The sequence below is a fragment of the Plecotus auritus genome (genome assembly GCF_963455305.1).
Source record: "Plecotus auritus genome assembly, chromosome: 10".
NCBI lineage: Eukaryota > Metazoa > Chordata > Mammalia > Chiroptera > Vespertilionidae > Plecotus > Plecotus auritus.
This window is the reverse complement of record NC_137785.1, coordinates 61,172,995-61,186,578: the sequence shown is the minus strand read 5'-3', so window position 1 is coordinate 61,186,578 and position 13,584 is coordinate 61,172,995. Positions and strand designations below refer to the sequence as shown.

Sequence of the window (13,584 nt, the reverse complement as noted above, 5' to 3'; positions counted from 1 at the left end):
GCCAGGTGCTGGGTGGCCCAGCAGCCTCTCGATTTCCTGTCTCACCTGCTGCCTCAGCGGAGGCAGGCCGGTCTGTCGCCCAATCAGACGCATGCACACATGCACGCATCCCTGTGTCCCCCCATCAGACTTGGCAGGTGTCCCGCGGCTCAGGTTTTGGGGGGAGACACAGAGGGTGGGGCGTCCTGTCCACCTTCCTCAGAGGTGAGGGGGCAGATCTAGGAAGGCGGTGAAGGAACCGTGTGCGGAAGGCGGGGCGCCCCTGTGCAGCCAGGACCTGGCCTTCCTGTCGCAGGGACGCAGAGGGGCAGACGGAGGCCAGCGAACCCCAGGGACAGAGCCCGTGCTGTCGGGTGGATCAGGGCGTGGCTGGCCGTGCCCACTGTGTGTGTGCTGTGCTCCCACTGTGTGTGTGCTGTGTGTGTGCTGTGTACTGTACTGTGTTCCCACTGTGTGTGTGCTGTGTGTGTGCTGTGTGCTATACTCCCACTGTGTGTGTGCTGTGTGTGTGCTGTGTGCTGTGCTCCCACTGTGTGTGTGCTGTGTGCTGTGTGCTGTGCTCCCACTGTGTGTGTGTGCTGTGTGCTGTGTGCTGTGTTCCCACTGTGTGTGTGCTGTGTGCTGTGTGCTGTGTGCTGTGTGCTGTGCTCCCACTGTGTGTGTGCTGTGTGTGTGCTGTGTGCTGTGTGTGTGCTGTGTGTGTGCTGTGTGCTATACTCCCACTGTGTGTGTGCTGTGTGCTATACTCCCACTGTGTGTGTGCTGTGTGTGTGCTGTGTGTGTGCTGTGTGTGTGCTGTGTGTGTGCTGTGTGTGTGCTGTGTGTGTGCTGTGTGCTGTACTCCCACTGTGTGTGTGCTGTGTGTGTGCTGTGTGTGTGCTGTGTGCTGTACTCCCACTGTGTGTGTGCTGTGTGTGTGCTGTGTGTGTGCTGTGTGCTGTACTCCCACTGTGTGTGTGCTGTGTGCTATACTCCCACTGTGTGTGTGCTGTGTGTGTGCTGTGTGTGTGCTGTGTGTGTGCTGTGTGCTATACTCCCACTGTGTGTGTGCTGTGTGTGTGCTGTGTGTGTGCTGTGTGTGTGCTGTGTGCTGTACTCCCACTGTGTGTGTGCTGTGTGCTATACTCCCACTGTGTGTGTGCTGTGTGTGTGCTGTGTGCTGTACTCCCACTGTGTGTGTGCTGTGTGTGTGCTGTGTGTGCTGTGTGTGTGCTGTGTGTGTGCTGTGTGCTGTACTCCCACTGTGTGTGTGCTGTGTGTGTGCTGTGTGTGTGCTGTGTGCTGTACTCCCACTGTGTGTGTGCTGTGTGCTATACTCCCACTGTGTGTGTGCTGTGTGTGTGCTGTGTGTGTGCTGTGTGTGTGCTGTGTGCTATACTCCCACTGTGTGTGTGCTGTGTGTGTGCTGTGTGTGTGCTGTGTGTGTGCTGTGTGTGTGCTGTGTGTGTGCTGTGTGCTATACTCCCACTGTGTGTGTGCTGTGTGTGTGCTGTGTGTGTGCTGTGTGTGTGCTGTGTGCTGTACTCCCACTGTGTGTGTGCTGTGTGCTATACTCCCACTGTGTGTGTGCTGTGTGTGTGCTGTGTGCTGTACTCCCACTGTGTGTGTGCTGTGTGTGTGCTGTGTGTGTGCTGTGTGTGTGCTGTGTGTGTGCTGTGTGCTGTACTCCCACTGTGTGTGTGCTGTGTGTGTGCTGTGCTCCCACTGTGTGTGTGCTGTGTGCTGTGCTCCCACTGTGTGTGTGCTGTGTGCTGTGCTCCCACTGTGTGTGTGCTGTGTGCTATACTCCCACTGTGTGTGTGCTGTGTGTGTGCTGTGTGCTGTACTCCCACTGTGTGTGTGCTGTGTGTGTGCTGTGTGTGTGCTGTGTGTGTGCTGTGTGTGTGCTGTGTGCTGTACTCCCACTGTGTGTGTGCTGTGTGTGTGCTGTGCTCCCACTGTGTGTGTGCTGTGTGCTATACTCCCACTGTGTGCCAACTGTGTGCATGCTGTGCTCCCACTGTGTGTGTGCTGTACTCCCACTGTGTGCCCACTGTGTGCCTGCTGTGTGCTGTGTGCCCATGTGTGGCCGCCGTGTGCGTGAGTCTGCGCTCAGTGCTAAGTGGGGGAGCCTCAGGGGCCCCAGCTCTGTCCGTCCACAGACACACTTGCATTTGCAGAAAGAATTTTTAAAACTTAAATTCGTTGCCAACATTAGGGGGACGGGGTGGGGGGGAGAACCAGATTTTTTTTCACTTCTCTTTCCTTGAAAACTGTGCCTCCTCGGGAACATTCTGCCCCCACCCGCAGTGCTGCCCTCGGTAAGAGCGGGCTCCGTGGCCCAGCCCTCCCCCGCTGCTCTCACGCGGCCAGCTGCCAGGGAGCGCGGCGGCCCGCCCGGGGCCCAGCAGCCAGGCCGGAGGCTCTCTGGGTGGCCCTTCCCCAGGGACAGTCTGGGGCAGAGTCCAAGGCCTCCCGGCCGAGCTGGCCTGAGCACCCTGCCTTCTGTCCAAACCCTGAGGGCTGGTAGCCGAGAGGGGACCCACGGGAACGTTTGAGGGGCAGCTGTCGGGGACCCGCCACCAGGGTCCTGGCCCCCTGTGTCCCGGCCTTGGCTACGCCGGAGGGTTTGCCAGCCCCGCACTGCCGGGTCTCCGGAGAGCACCGTGGCACCGGGACACGGCGGGTTTGCCGAAACGAAGGAGCCACGGTGGTAACGACGACGCATAGCCGAGGGTCAGGGAGCCCCCGGCCAGGAGTGACGCTGACCCTCACCGCGTGCCGTAGGCTGGCCCCGGCACCCTGGAACTGCTGGGCAGGGGAGACCCCGGCCCTGTCCCCAGCAGCCCCTGTGCCCGACGGCTGAGAGCTGGCCTCCGGCCGGGCCCAAGGGTACCTGCGTCGTGACCCTGGCTCTGCCGGCGCCCGGCTGGGTGACCCTGGGCGCCCCTTGCCCGCTCTGGGCTGTCTCCCCGCCTCTCAGGGAAGGTGGCTGTGACCACGGAGGCTCTGCCGCCCCGGGGTTCTGTGGGTCAGCGACCGAGGATTCCTGAGCCGCAGCTCCGCCGAGAGCCGCCGCCAGGGAGACGGCCGCGCTGCTCCCCCAGGCCTCTCCCCCCTGAGCTCGCCCTGCAGGTGAGCAGCCCGGGGGGTGGGATGCACATGCTACAAAGGGGCACTCCCCCGAGGGATCCCCGCTCTTACGAGGGCAGCCCTTGGGGAGGTGGAGAGTTTTCCCCAGGAGGCATGTTCTGAAGGGAAGAGAAGTGAGTGGAAAGTGATCCCGCTCTTCCCTGCGCCTCCCGGTGTCGGCAGCGCGTTGACATTTTAAAAATCGGTTCTGCAAACACAGGTGTCCGTGGACCGGACACAGCTGGGGCTCCCGAGGCTCCCCCACTTCGCACTGAGCGCAGGCTCACGCGCTGGAGCGGGGCACAGCACGCACGCGGCACACACGGCCAGCCACGCCCCGAGCCGCCCCGGAAACCCGACGCGACGCTGACGAAATGATCAGGGGGCTCCGTGCTTCGCCGTGTGCGTCGGAGGCGCCTGCACCCCCAGGCGGCACAGACCCGGGCAGACCACGGTCCCCAGGTCAGCCGGAGCCAGAAGCCCACCACCTGTAGCTCTAACCATGCCCATGGCTCCGGCACCGGCTGCCCAGGGGGCTCCTGCTGGGGCATGGCCACGTGTCACCCGTGCAGCTGGCCACCTGCTCTGCAGCCACGAGGCCAGCAATACTGCCGCTCAGGGTAGACATGTCACCAGGACACCCGCCCCCCCCCCGCCCCCCGCTCCCCCCACCACAGCAAACAGCCCGCCCGGAGCCGCTCCCAGCCACATGCAGAATTCCGCGCCTGCCAGCATCTCCCTGCCTGGGACGGAGGGTCTCTCCGGACACACCCTCCGGTTAAAAGCATCAGGAATGTGCCCGGCCGGCATGGCTCAGCGGTTGAGCTTCTTCGACCCAGGAACCAAGAGCTCTCCAGTTCGATTCCCTGGCAGGGCACAAGCCAGGGTTGCAGGCTTGATCCCCAGTGGGGGGCGTGCAGGAGGCAGCCAATCCATGAGTCTCTCTCATCATTGATGTTTCTCTCTCTCTCTCTCTCTCTCTCTCTCTCTCTCTCTCTCTCTCCCCCTCTCTCTCTCTCCCTCTCCCTTCCTCTCTCTCTAAAAATCAATGAAAACATATTTTATTTTATTTTCTTAAAATATATATTTTATTGATTTCTTACAGAGAGGAAGGGAGAGGGATAGAGAGTTAGAAACATCGATGAGAGAGGAACATCGATCAGCTGCCTCCTGCACACCTCCCACTGGGGATGTGCCCGCAACCAAGGTACATGCCCTTGACCAGAATTGAACCCGGGACCTTTCAGTCTGCAGGCCGACGCTCTATCCACTGAGCCAAACCAGTCAGGGCAATGAAAACATATTTTAAAAATAAATAAATAAAAGCAGCATGAACGTCAAAGGAAGTTCCTCACTAGGTGCGCACAGCCACGCGGAATCCAGGTCACCTGTCCCCAGAGCTCAGGGCTCCAGCATCGCGGGAGCCTGCGGGCTGGCCCTCTGATGTGGCAAGTTCCTCCCCACCCCAGGCCCTTTGCACGTGCTTCTCCCTTCAGACCTCCTCGGGGGCCATCCCTGACCACGGCCCCTCCAAGCACAGAGCGGCCCTGCCCCTGCCCCGTCTGTCACCATCCGCCCTGGGATCGCCTATTTCCTTCCCGCCTCGGGGTGGAAGCTCTCTGGGGGCGGGGACCTGGTCTGTCTCCTCCCGGCTGCTCCCTGGCCAGGGGTCAGGCTCCAAAGTACAGAGCAAGCCCCCTCACGGCGTGGCCTGACCCCCACCAGCTGGGGGACCGGAGGGGCCACGCAAACGTCTCAGTTTCCACACCTGGAAAATGGCACTAACGCCGTTTCTGCCTGCGGGGGGGCCGGAGAGGGTGAGCCCGGGTCATCCCCAGGGCCTGAGGCCAGCCCTGCTCCCCGACCCGCCCGCTCAGGCTCAAGGCCACTGGCTCAGACCGTGTTTCTCTCGGGCGCAGGGAGAGTCGCGGGCCTCGCTCCCCACGCCGCCCGTGGCTTCCGGGGCCTCCAGCGGGATCTCTGCCTCCCGGCCCGAGCTCTCCTGGTGCCGACCAGACGCCACGCAGAGCCCTGCACGCACATGCCGGCCCATCACCGTTATGGCACAGAAAGGACAATCACCCGCCCGCCCCGGGGCCCCCACAGCGCCCACACTGCGGCGCGTCACTGCAGTCATTACCGCGGAGGCTGCCGGCTCACGTCTACCCGGAGCCACGTGGGAGCCACATGGAGCCACGTGGACGGGCGCCAGAGTCAGGTACCCCACACCGCGGGGACAGGGGGAGCCACTCTGTGTCCATCAGGCGGCGGAGGGAAGACCTTGTGGGCGCTGAGACCCACCCCCACGGGGTCAGCACAGGGTCCCCCCGGGAAGATAAGGCTGGAGGGCGCACAGCCGGGCCTGGTCCTCTGGACCCACCTGGAGCCACGTCGGGGTCGACAGTGGGGGGCGGCGGGGGGGCTGGGGGGGGGACATGTTCTCGCCCCGTCATCCACGGGCAGCGGCACATTGGGGGATCCATCACCATTGTGGGGGAGAGGCCCCCACGGCAGGTTGCTGGGGCTTCCTGCGACGGAGCTTCGGGGTGGCCGTCTGGCGCCCCATCGCTGCCTGCGCAGCATTTCACGTAGGATTTTAAAATGTCAAGCCTTGGAGGGCGTCGGGGGACAGCGTGAGGGCAGCGTCCCCGCCAGAACCTTCAGACGTCCAGACGCGGCTCAGCCAGCCTGGCCCAGTCCCAGGGCCCCGGGGACAGGTCCGCTCCAGGCCTGGAATCCGAGTGCAGGGCCAGCAAGACCGCAAGAGGCCTGGAGGGCAGTGTCCGTGTGGCCCCATCCCTAAGGCCTGTCCCCGCTCAGGTCTCCCGGGCGCAGAGCTCGCTCTGGGAGGGGACGTTCCCGCCCCACGCACAGCTCCCAGGACCCCGGGGCCATCCCCACACAGCGGCGTCTCCAAGCGGAACCTTGCCCGCCTCCCCGCGGCCGATGCCCAGGGCGCTGCATCTGGGCTCCCCACCCGCTGGGAGGCCTCAGCCCTTCGCCGTCGGGCCCCGGTGGCAGGCTGCCTGGCGAGGCCGGTGCCCATCGTTCAGAGCCTTCGTCTGAGTCACAGGACTCGTCAGACCCCGGGTGCGTCCCTGTCTTCCCTTCCCCTTCAACGGGGATCAAGGGGCCACCGCCGCCCCCCCCCCCGCACCGCCCTCCTCTCCCCGCTCACGAGACAGGAGCCCAGGCCGCACCCCAAAGCCAGCCCGCCCTTCGCCCTACCCAAGGCCCTGAGCACCCGCACCGAGCGGGGCCTCCCCGCGCTGTGAGCATCCACACGGCAGATTCCCGCCCCCGATGGAGCAGCCACGTTGTAAGACTCCTGACTCCCCCATCTGTGTTTTGCCTCCCGAGAGGGAAAATAGTCTTTGCAGACATTCCCGTCTCTGGCAGGAGAACCCTAAACCTTACTGGCAACCGCACGCTTGTTTGCCCAAGCCAACCGCCACGGAACCGAAAACGGCTCTGCCTGCGAGATGCCGCCGGGGAGGGAACCAGCCAACAGCTCCTTCTGGAGGCCCCAGCCGCGAGGGGCGGTGGGCAGGCCGCCTCCCGGGGAGCCCGGGGCCCCGGGGAGCCCGTGAGAGGGAGGCCCCAGGCCGAGGCCACGCCGCCCCGCTTCTCAGCACGGGTCGCACCGCCATGCGGCGGATGGAAAACACCCACCGCGGTGTGAAATCAACACGTTCTCGCTCCAAGAGACGGAACGCATCCAACCCTGTCGCTGCGACGCGTTCTCCCTCCGTCGTCCGCGAGGCAGCGGCACGCGGTCGCCGTGCCCTGTCGCCAGGCGCGCCGCGTCCCCTTGGATGGCACCACCAGCCACATGTTGCCTCGCCCACCCCGCTCTTCACCGGGACCGTGCCCCTGGGCGGCTGCGAATACGCCCGATCGGACGCTACCCGTGGGGCCTCCCCGCGCGGGGCCTGTAGCGCTGGCCCCCTGGGTCCCAACAGCCGGGATTTAACTGTGTCCTTGTACTTGTGACCGTCCCTGCGGCCCCAGGCGACGTCGACGGGGAGGCACCCCGTCGCACTGTCACAGGCAGCCACGCGGCAGGTAGTCAGGACTCGGCTCCGGCTCTCAGGAACCCATCGCAAACCTCCCCTTCGATTTGGTTGCCTCAAAACCCCTCCAAGGAACGCGGGCGCTTTCTCGGAACCGGGATGTGTCAGCGGCACCTCAGGACTGGGACCTGAAGCCTCGCGTTGATCTTGGCAGAAAACCTCCGAAAAAGATGAAGAATGTAACGGTTTTGCCCGGCCGACGTGGCTCCGTGGTGGAGTGTCGACCTGTGAACCGGTCAGGGCACACGTCCAGGTGGCGGGCTCCATCCCCTGGTGGGGCGTGCGGGAGGCGGCCGATCCACGATTCCCTCTCCTCATTGATGTTTCTCTCTCTCTCTCCCTCTCCCTTTTCTCTCGAAATCAATAAAACATTTCCCGTGACCCCTTTGTTCCCTTCCCCGCCGCACAGCAATGCCTTCCGGGGCAAAGGTCCTGCCAGCACCTGGCCCAGAGCTCCCGGAAGAGGTGCTACCTGGGAGGGAGTCCCCCCAGGCCGGGAGGAGAGGGGGGGCCCTGTTGCCTTGGAATTAGTGTTCGGTCAAAGCCAACCAGCCGGAAGTGTCCAGGTACCCGGCGGCGAGCCCAGCATCGGGCGTCTTACCTTAGCTTAACTGCATGCTGTCGTAGGAACCGTCAGTCTGGCGAGAAACACGGTTGAAAAGAGGCAGCTGGCCGGGGGAACTGACAGCTTGCGGGAGGGGCGTCCCAGGTCCCTGTCACAAGAGAAAAGAGAGAAAGCAACGAGGTAAAGTGAAATGTAACCAACTCGCCCCATCCCGGCGGCGACAGGCGGTCAAGGAACTTCACCGGAAAAGGTTAGAGATGAAATCAAAGCCCCCCGTGGGAGGAGAGCCTCCCCCCGCCCCCGCCCCCACCCCACACACGCGCGCCAGGCCACGGGTGACAGGCTGGAGACCCCAGAAGCTAAACAGCGCCCAGCGCTGGGACCTTTCATTTCCATCAGATCAATAAGAGCTTATATTTATCAGGGCTCCAAGCAGCTGCCACGTCTGACAACCTCCACTTTATTTTCTCACTCCTGGCGCGGGATCGGGGCAAGAAGCGGAGGAGACCCCCGCGTTTCATGCTATTTACACCTGGAGACACAATCCCATTAAGAGGTCCTGTTTGTTAAAGGAGCGGGGGCGGTGAGGACCTAGCAGGAGCCTCAGCCTCTTTGTTCTCCCCATCAGGGTCCCTCCTTTGCAATCCAGACCCAGCCTGCAGGTCGCCCGACACCGAGTCCAAGGGTTGGGGGGCGGGGAGGGGGGACCACTTTTTCTTTCTTTGTTTTTTTTGTTTTGTTTTTGTTTTTGTTTTTGTTTTTTTGGTCCCAACTTACCCTTCGCAGAGGGAGCAAGACGAGGCTTTTGCTGCTAAAAACAGTTACCACTCTCATCATCTGTGCACCAATATTTGCTATCAGGCATGCTAAATAGATTATCACCCGTCCATCTGTGTCGGTATTGATTTATCGGGCGGGGAGCGGGCTCTCGGATGGAAGGGCTCTCACCCAAGGCCTCCCTGTCTGAATCGGGGCCCCCCGCTCAAACACACCAGCCGCCACTCAGGAGCCGGTGCCTCCCCGCCGGCCCCGGGGAAGAAGGAGCAAATGATACATGGCTTATAATATACTGATCCAAACCGATATGCAAATCTTGTTTTTTAAATATATTACTTGAGTAAAAAGAGGCGTCATTAACATATGAATGCCGCATGCAAATGACGGTGGCAGCAGATGTTGGCGCATCTGATTGACCTATATGTGAATTGCATCAGAACCCTTAACTCTATTAATTCACTCCCCAGGAGCGAGCGATTGTCCAAAAAAAAAAAAAAAAGTACATCCTTCCTTCCGAAACCCATCCATGGGGGCGCGGGGCCGTCGGGGTCCCCCAGATTCTGAAACAAGGTCACCGGCGCGCGGATTTTGCTGCCTTCTGCATTCCCCTCCTCACGGATGACATCACGGAGCCGTGTAAATCGATCACTTAATAGCACTGAGAAAGGACTGCAGTGGGGAGCAGGTTACGGGGCGGGGGTGGGGGGTGGGGGGGGGCGGGGGGGAGAGAAAATGGCCCAGTTTTTATTCTTTTTCTTGGCAGCAATGTCATACCTCTTCAGCCGAGGGTTCGTGCAGGAACGCACTGTGAAACACACAGATGCCATTTTATTCCCCCGTCTTTATTTTCCCACTTCTCCTCGGAATGACATTAAATTGTATTAAATAGCCTTTTGTCCACAGGGCCCAGACCACCCCGCCTAGGATAACGTATTAATGCCCCCACGTTGCAGCCACTGAGCTGCGACATTCGGAGACTTGGAGGATAAGTATGAAGCACCATTGTGTGTATAGCCTGCTAACAACTGTGACACATACTAATAGAAACATACCTAATAAATTACTGCTTTCAGGTCTAGCAAGCTGACATTTCTCTGCAAGGGACAATTTTATATTTGTGGCACAGAACAAAATTGCTTCATATGAAGCCACTGTGGATTAGCATAAAAATTAACACTTAAATTCCAGCTTATTTTCCTCCCTCTCCTCCTGCCACAACAATCAATTCCTCTTATAAATCTGATTAGATTTTATGATGCTTATTATTCAGAGCATGTCTCAACACAGCATTCACGGGCTTGAAGACTATTTGTTTAAATAGAAAAAAAAAAAAAAGAAGAAGCAGATAAATCTATAGGTATTTTTTATGACCCCATTCCCCACCAGTTTCTTGCTCATATTGTAACATCGGTAATTGATTGCACACATTAATTAACATGTAAGGTAGGAATCCGGCATTACGCGTGATTTATTTTCCTATCTGGCGAGGAGGTTTGTCTGCTGCCCTTGTGTTTCTAGGACATTGGGCTCGAAGCCGGGCCAGACATAAATGCCAATGCTCATTCCCCCTGAAAGTTATTAATGTCAGATATGAAATGAGATTTTTGATTTCACCTGCTTACTAATCCACCAAAGCTGTTTTGAGTGATGCGGGCTTAAACGCCGAAATTTGAGATGATATATTGCCCTCCCCGATAACATGCAAATATGTTCATTAGACGTAATTTAGGAGAGAATAGCGACTTGAATAACACGTCCAGGTCAAAACATGGCTGTTCAGTGAACAAGTCCTGACAAATGGCACCGCCCGGGATCCGTCCGGCGGGCACCGGGCTTTCTGACGGCACAAGCGGTGGGCACCCAGCACCGCCCATGGCCACGGAGGGCGGAGCTGCCTGAGCGCGGCACGTGGTCTGCAGCAAGGCTCACAAAATACCCGCCCCCCGCACCCCCGCCCCGGGAAGGGCCACCAACCCGGCCACGTGTTCTGGATGGTAATGGGAGCACGCCCTACACCCTCCATTCAAACGTGACATTTGCCTTCCTGTCTTGGTGGCTTGGAGTGATTTATACGGTGGATTCCTTCACAAATAAACCAGAAGAGACATGAATAGTATCCCGGCCTCACTGCTGGCTGCCCTGCGTGCTTATGGCTGTGTGTTTCCAATCAAGTAAAGCAACGAGCCGAAGGGCGGTTGGGCGGTTGGGTGGCGAGGGCCTGGACGGGGCAATGGGGATGGAGGATGAGCGTCCAGGACCACCCCGCATCATGCCTGTGTGTCTGCCCGTCCCCTGGTCCTCCTTCAGGGTCCCCGTTGGTTACCTAGGCAACCGGGTAAGCACTCTGGTGATTGGCCATGAGCTGAGCCTCCCTGTGGGCGGGGCTCTGGCCCACAGGTAAGCTGAGCCACCTGAGCGTGGTTCCTTGGGCGGAGAATCCATGAATCCTGGGGGGAGGCGGGTCCCCAGGGGGGTCACCTCCAGCCGGAACGGGGGCAGGATGAGCTCCCAGCTGGCCACCGGGCCGCCTCCCCGGTGCGGCACAGGCTGGACACCGGAGCCGGCAGGTGGCACCCAGCCTGCAAGAGCGGACAGCTGACACGGGCTGCGCATCGGAAGGCTCCTAGCAGCGGACGCTTTCCGAACGGTCAGCACAGCCCTGGCTGGGGTTGCTCAGTGGGTAGAGCGCCGGCCTGTGGACTGAGAGGTCCTGGGGTCCATGGCGGTCAAGGGCATGGACCTCAGTTGCAGGCTCCTCCCTGGCCCGGGGGCCCTGGTCAGGGCGCGTGCAGGAGGCAACCCATCGATATGTTGCTCTCACATCGATGTTTCTCTCTGTCTCCCCCTCTCTCGTCCCCTCTCCCTGAGAACCCGTGGAAAAGTGTCCTCAGGGGAGGAGTCACAGATATAAGTAAGTGAACAGCCTGCAGAGCGGGGAGGGCGCGGACGGACGTGCGGCGCCGTGCACGGGAAGGGGGGTGGGTGTGGGTGCCAACCACCATTTCTAGAAACCACAGGAGCCCCCACGGGAGCCAGGCAGCCTCCTGCAGCGCCCCACTCGGAGCCTGCGGGGCGTCGCTTCCAGTCCACGCTCATCTGGTGGCGGCCGCCCCCCCCCCCGCCCCGCCCGCTTGGACTCCATGTTCGCAGGTAACAGCTCCATGTGCAGCCGGCGCGGTCAGTGTCACCCCTGCTGCTGGAATCTCACCTCATCCTCCACCGCGCTTTATGGTTCCTGCGCTTTTAGGTTTTTTGTTTGTTGTTTGTTTTTAATCCTCACCCGAGGCTGTTTTTCCACTGATCTTTAGAGAGCGTGGAAGAGAGAGGGAAAGACAGAGAGAAACATCAATGTGAGAGAAACACATCGATGGGTTGCCTCCTGCACATGCCCTGATCGGGGCCCGGGCTGGGGAGGAGCCTGCAACCAAGATCCGTGCCCTTGACCGGAATCGAACCCGGGACCCTTCGGTCCGCAGGCCGACGCGCTATCCACTGAGCCACACCGGCCGGGGCAGGTTTCTGTGCCTTCGGGTACAGAGTCTCAGAGAGGAAAATACACACCGCAGCACCCGCCCTGCCCGTCTTCCAGGACAGCGTGACGTTCCGATGCAGGATCCGGCGGACGCTCCTTGGCGGGAGAGGAGAAGAGGCGCTAGGTCTGCGTGACCCTTGGCGGGTTTTTATTCCCGCTGTGCCCACCACGGCATGTCCTGCCCATGCCACGCCGGCCACGTCGGCCACGTCAGCCATGTGTGCCCCTCAGTTGTCACCGAGACAACAGCTGCTCCCTCCCACCTGGCACACCATAGCCCTGGGGCCCGCACTTAACCATCACCTGCTTCCCGGGGGGATCCTCAGGGTTCTCTCATTCGAGGGGCAGCCCAAGGAGGACTCAGGGTCACAAGAGGTCCGGGGCGCCCCACGAAAGCTCAGGCAAACCTGTGGAAAGCCTGGGGGGGCGGGGAGGGAGGCCTCAAGAACCGGCACCCACGTGACACTGGGATCCCACGGTCACAGTAGACGGGTCGAGCCTGCACCTCTCACACGTGCTTGTCCGCCTGCACGTGGCCGCGCCCGAGGACCAGAACGATGCCTGGAGTCGACCTGGTGGTGGTCAGACTCTGCCACGTTTCTCTAGAGCAGCCTTGGGCAAACGACGGCCCGCGGGCCGGATCCGGCTGTTCTATCCGGTTCTCTTGCTCTCCCCTCCGCTCCTTTCCTTGGAATGTATATTAGTTCACACAAACACTCCATCCATGCTTTTGTTCCGGCCCTCCGGTCCAGTTGAAGAACCCATGGTGGCCCTCGAGTCAAAAAGTTTGCCCACCCCTGCTCTAGAGGCTTAAGTTGATTTCACAGTGTGTTGTTTGCGAATGGATGAAACAAACGCGTGAGCGAACGGATGCACAGGTAAGCGCAGAGGTGAACGGCGGAACGGATGCACACCGCCCCACGCGAGTGGGCGGAGGAGGGGCAGAGCGATGCCTGAAGGAGTTAAAAAGGTAGCACATTCGTGGACCGATGCATCGGTGCGAAAACGCACATGCAAATGCAAAAGGGCCTCGCGAATGAATGAAAGGATACCACGGGCATCTTCTCTTTTCTTTTTAATATATTTTTATTGGTTTCAGGGAGGAAGGGAGAGGGAGAGAGAGAGAGAGAGAGAAACCTCAATGATGAGAGAGAATCATGGATCGGCTGCCTCTTGCACGCCCCACAATGGGGACCGAGCCCACAACCCCCGCATGTGCTCTGACCAGGAATCGAACCGTGACCTTATGGTACGTGGGTTGACTCCAGTGCATTTTCACTGATTGATTGATTTGAGAGAGAGAGAGAGAAACATTGACACCATGAGCCACGGCCGGAGCGCCTCCCGGAAGGAGGACAGGGCTCGCCTGAAATGTGTGTGTGTGTGTGTCCCTCCTCCTCCTGCGACACGAGGTTGGGGACAGCACACCCACATTCTGCTCCCTGACCCGGCACCTCCCCCGTCGCCCGTCTGCTTGTGCCGTTGAACCAGTTATGACTCTTCTTCAACGGACTCGCCGATTTCCT

At 60.3% G+C, this 13,584-nt stretch overlaps 1 protein-coding gene across 1 annotated transcript in view; it reads right to left on the bottom strand.

The window, feature by feature from the left end:
• The window catches only part of ZNF536 (zinc finger protein 536), a 346,815-nt gene that overhangs the window by 225,964 nt on the left and 107,267 nt on the right, over window positions 1-13,584 (bottom strand). The window contains 1 exon segment of the mRNA XM_080644358.1: window positions 7,786-7,897. The gene's annotated coding sequence lies outside the window, so the exon portion shown is untranslated.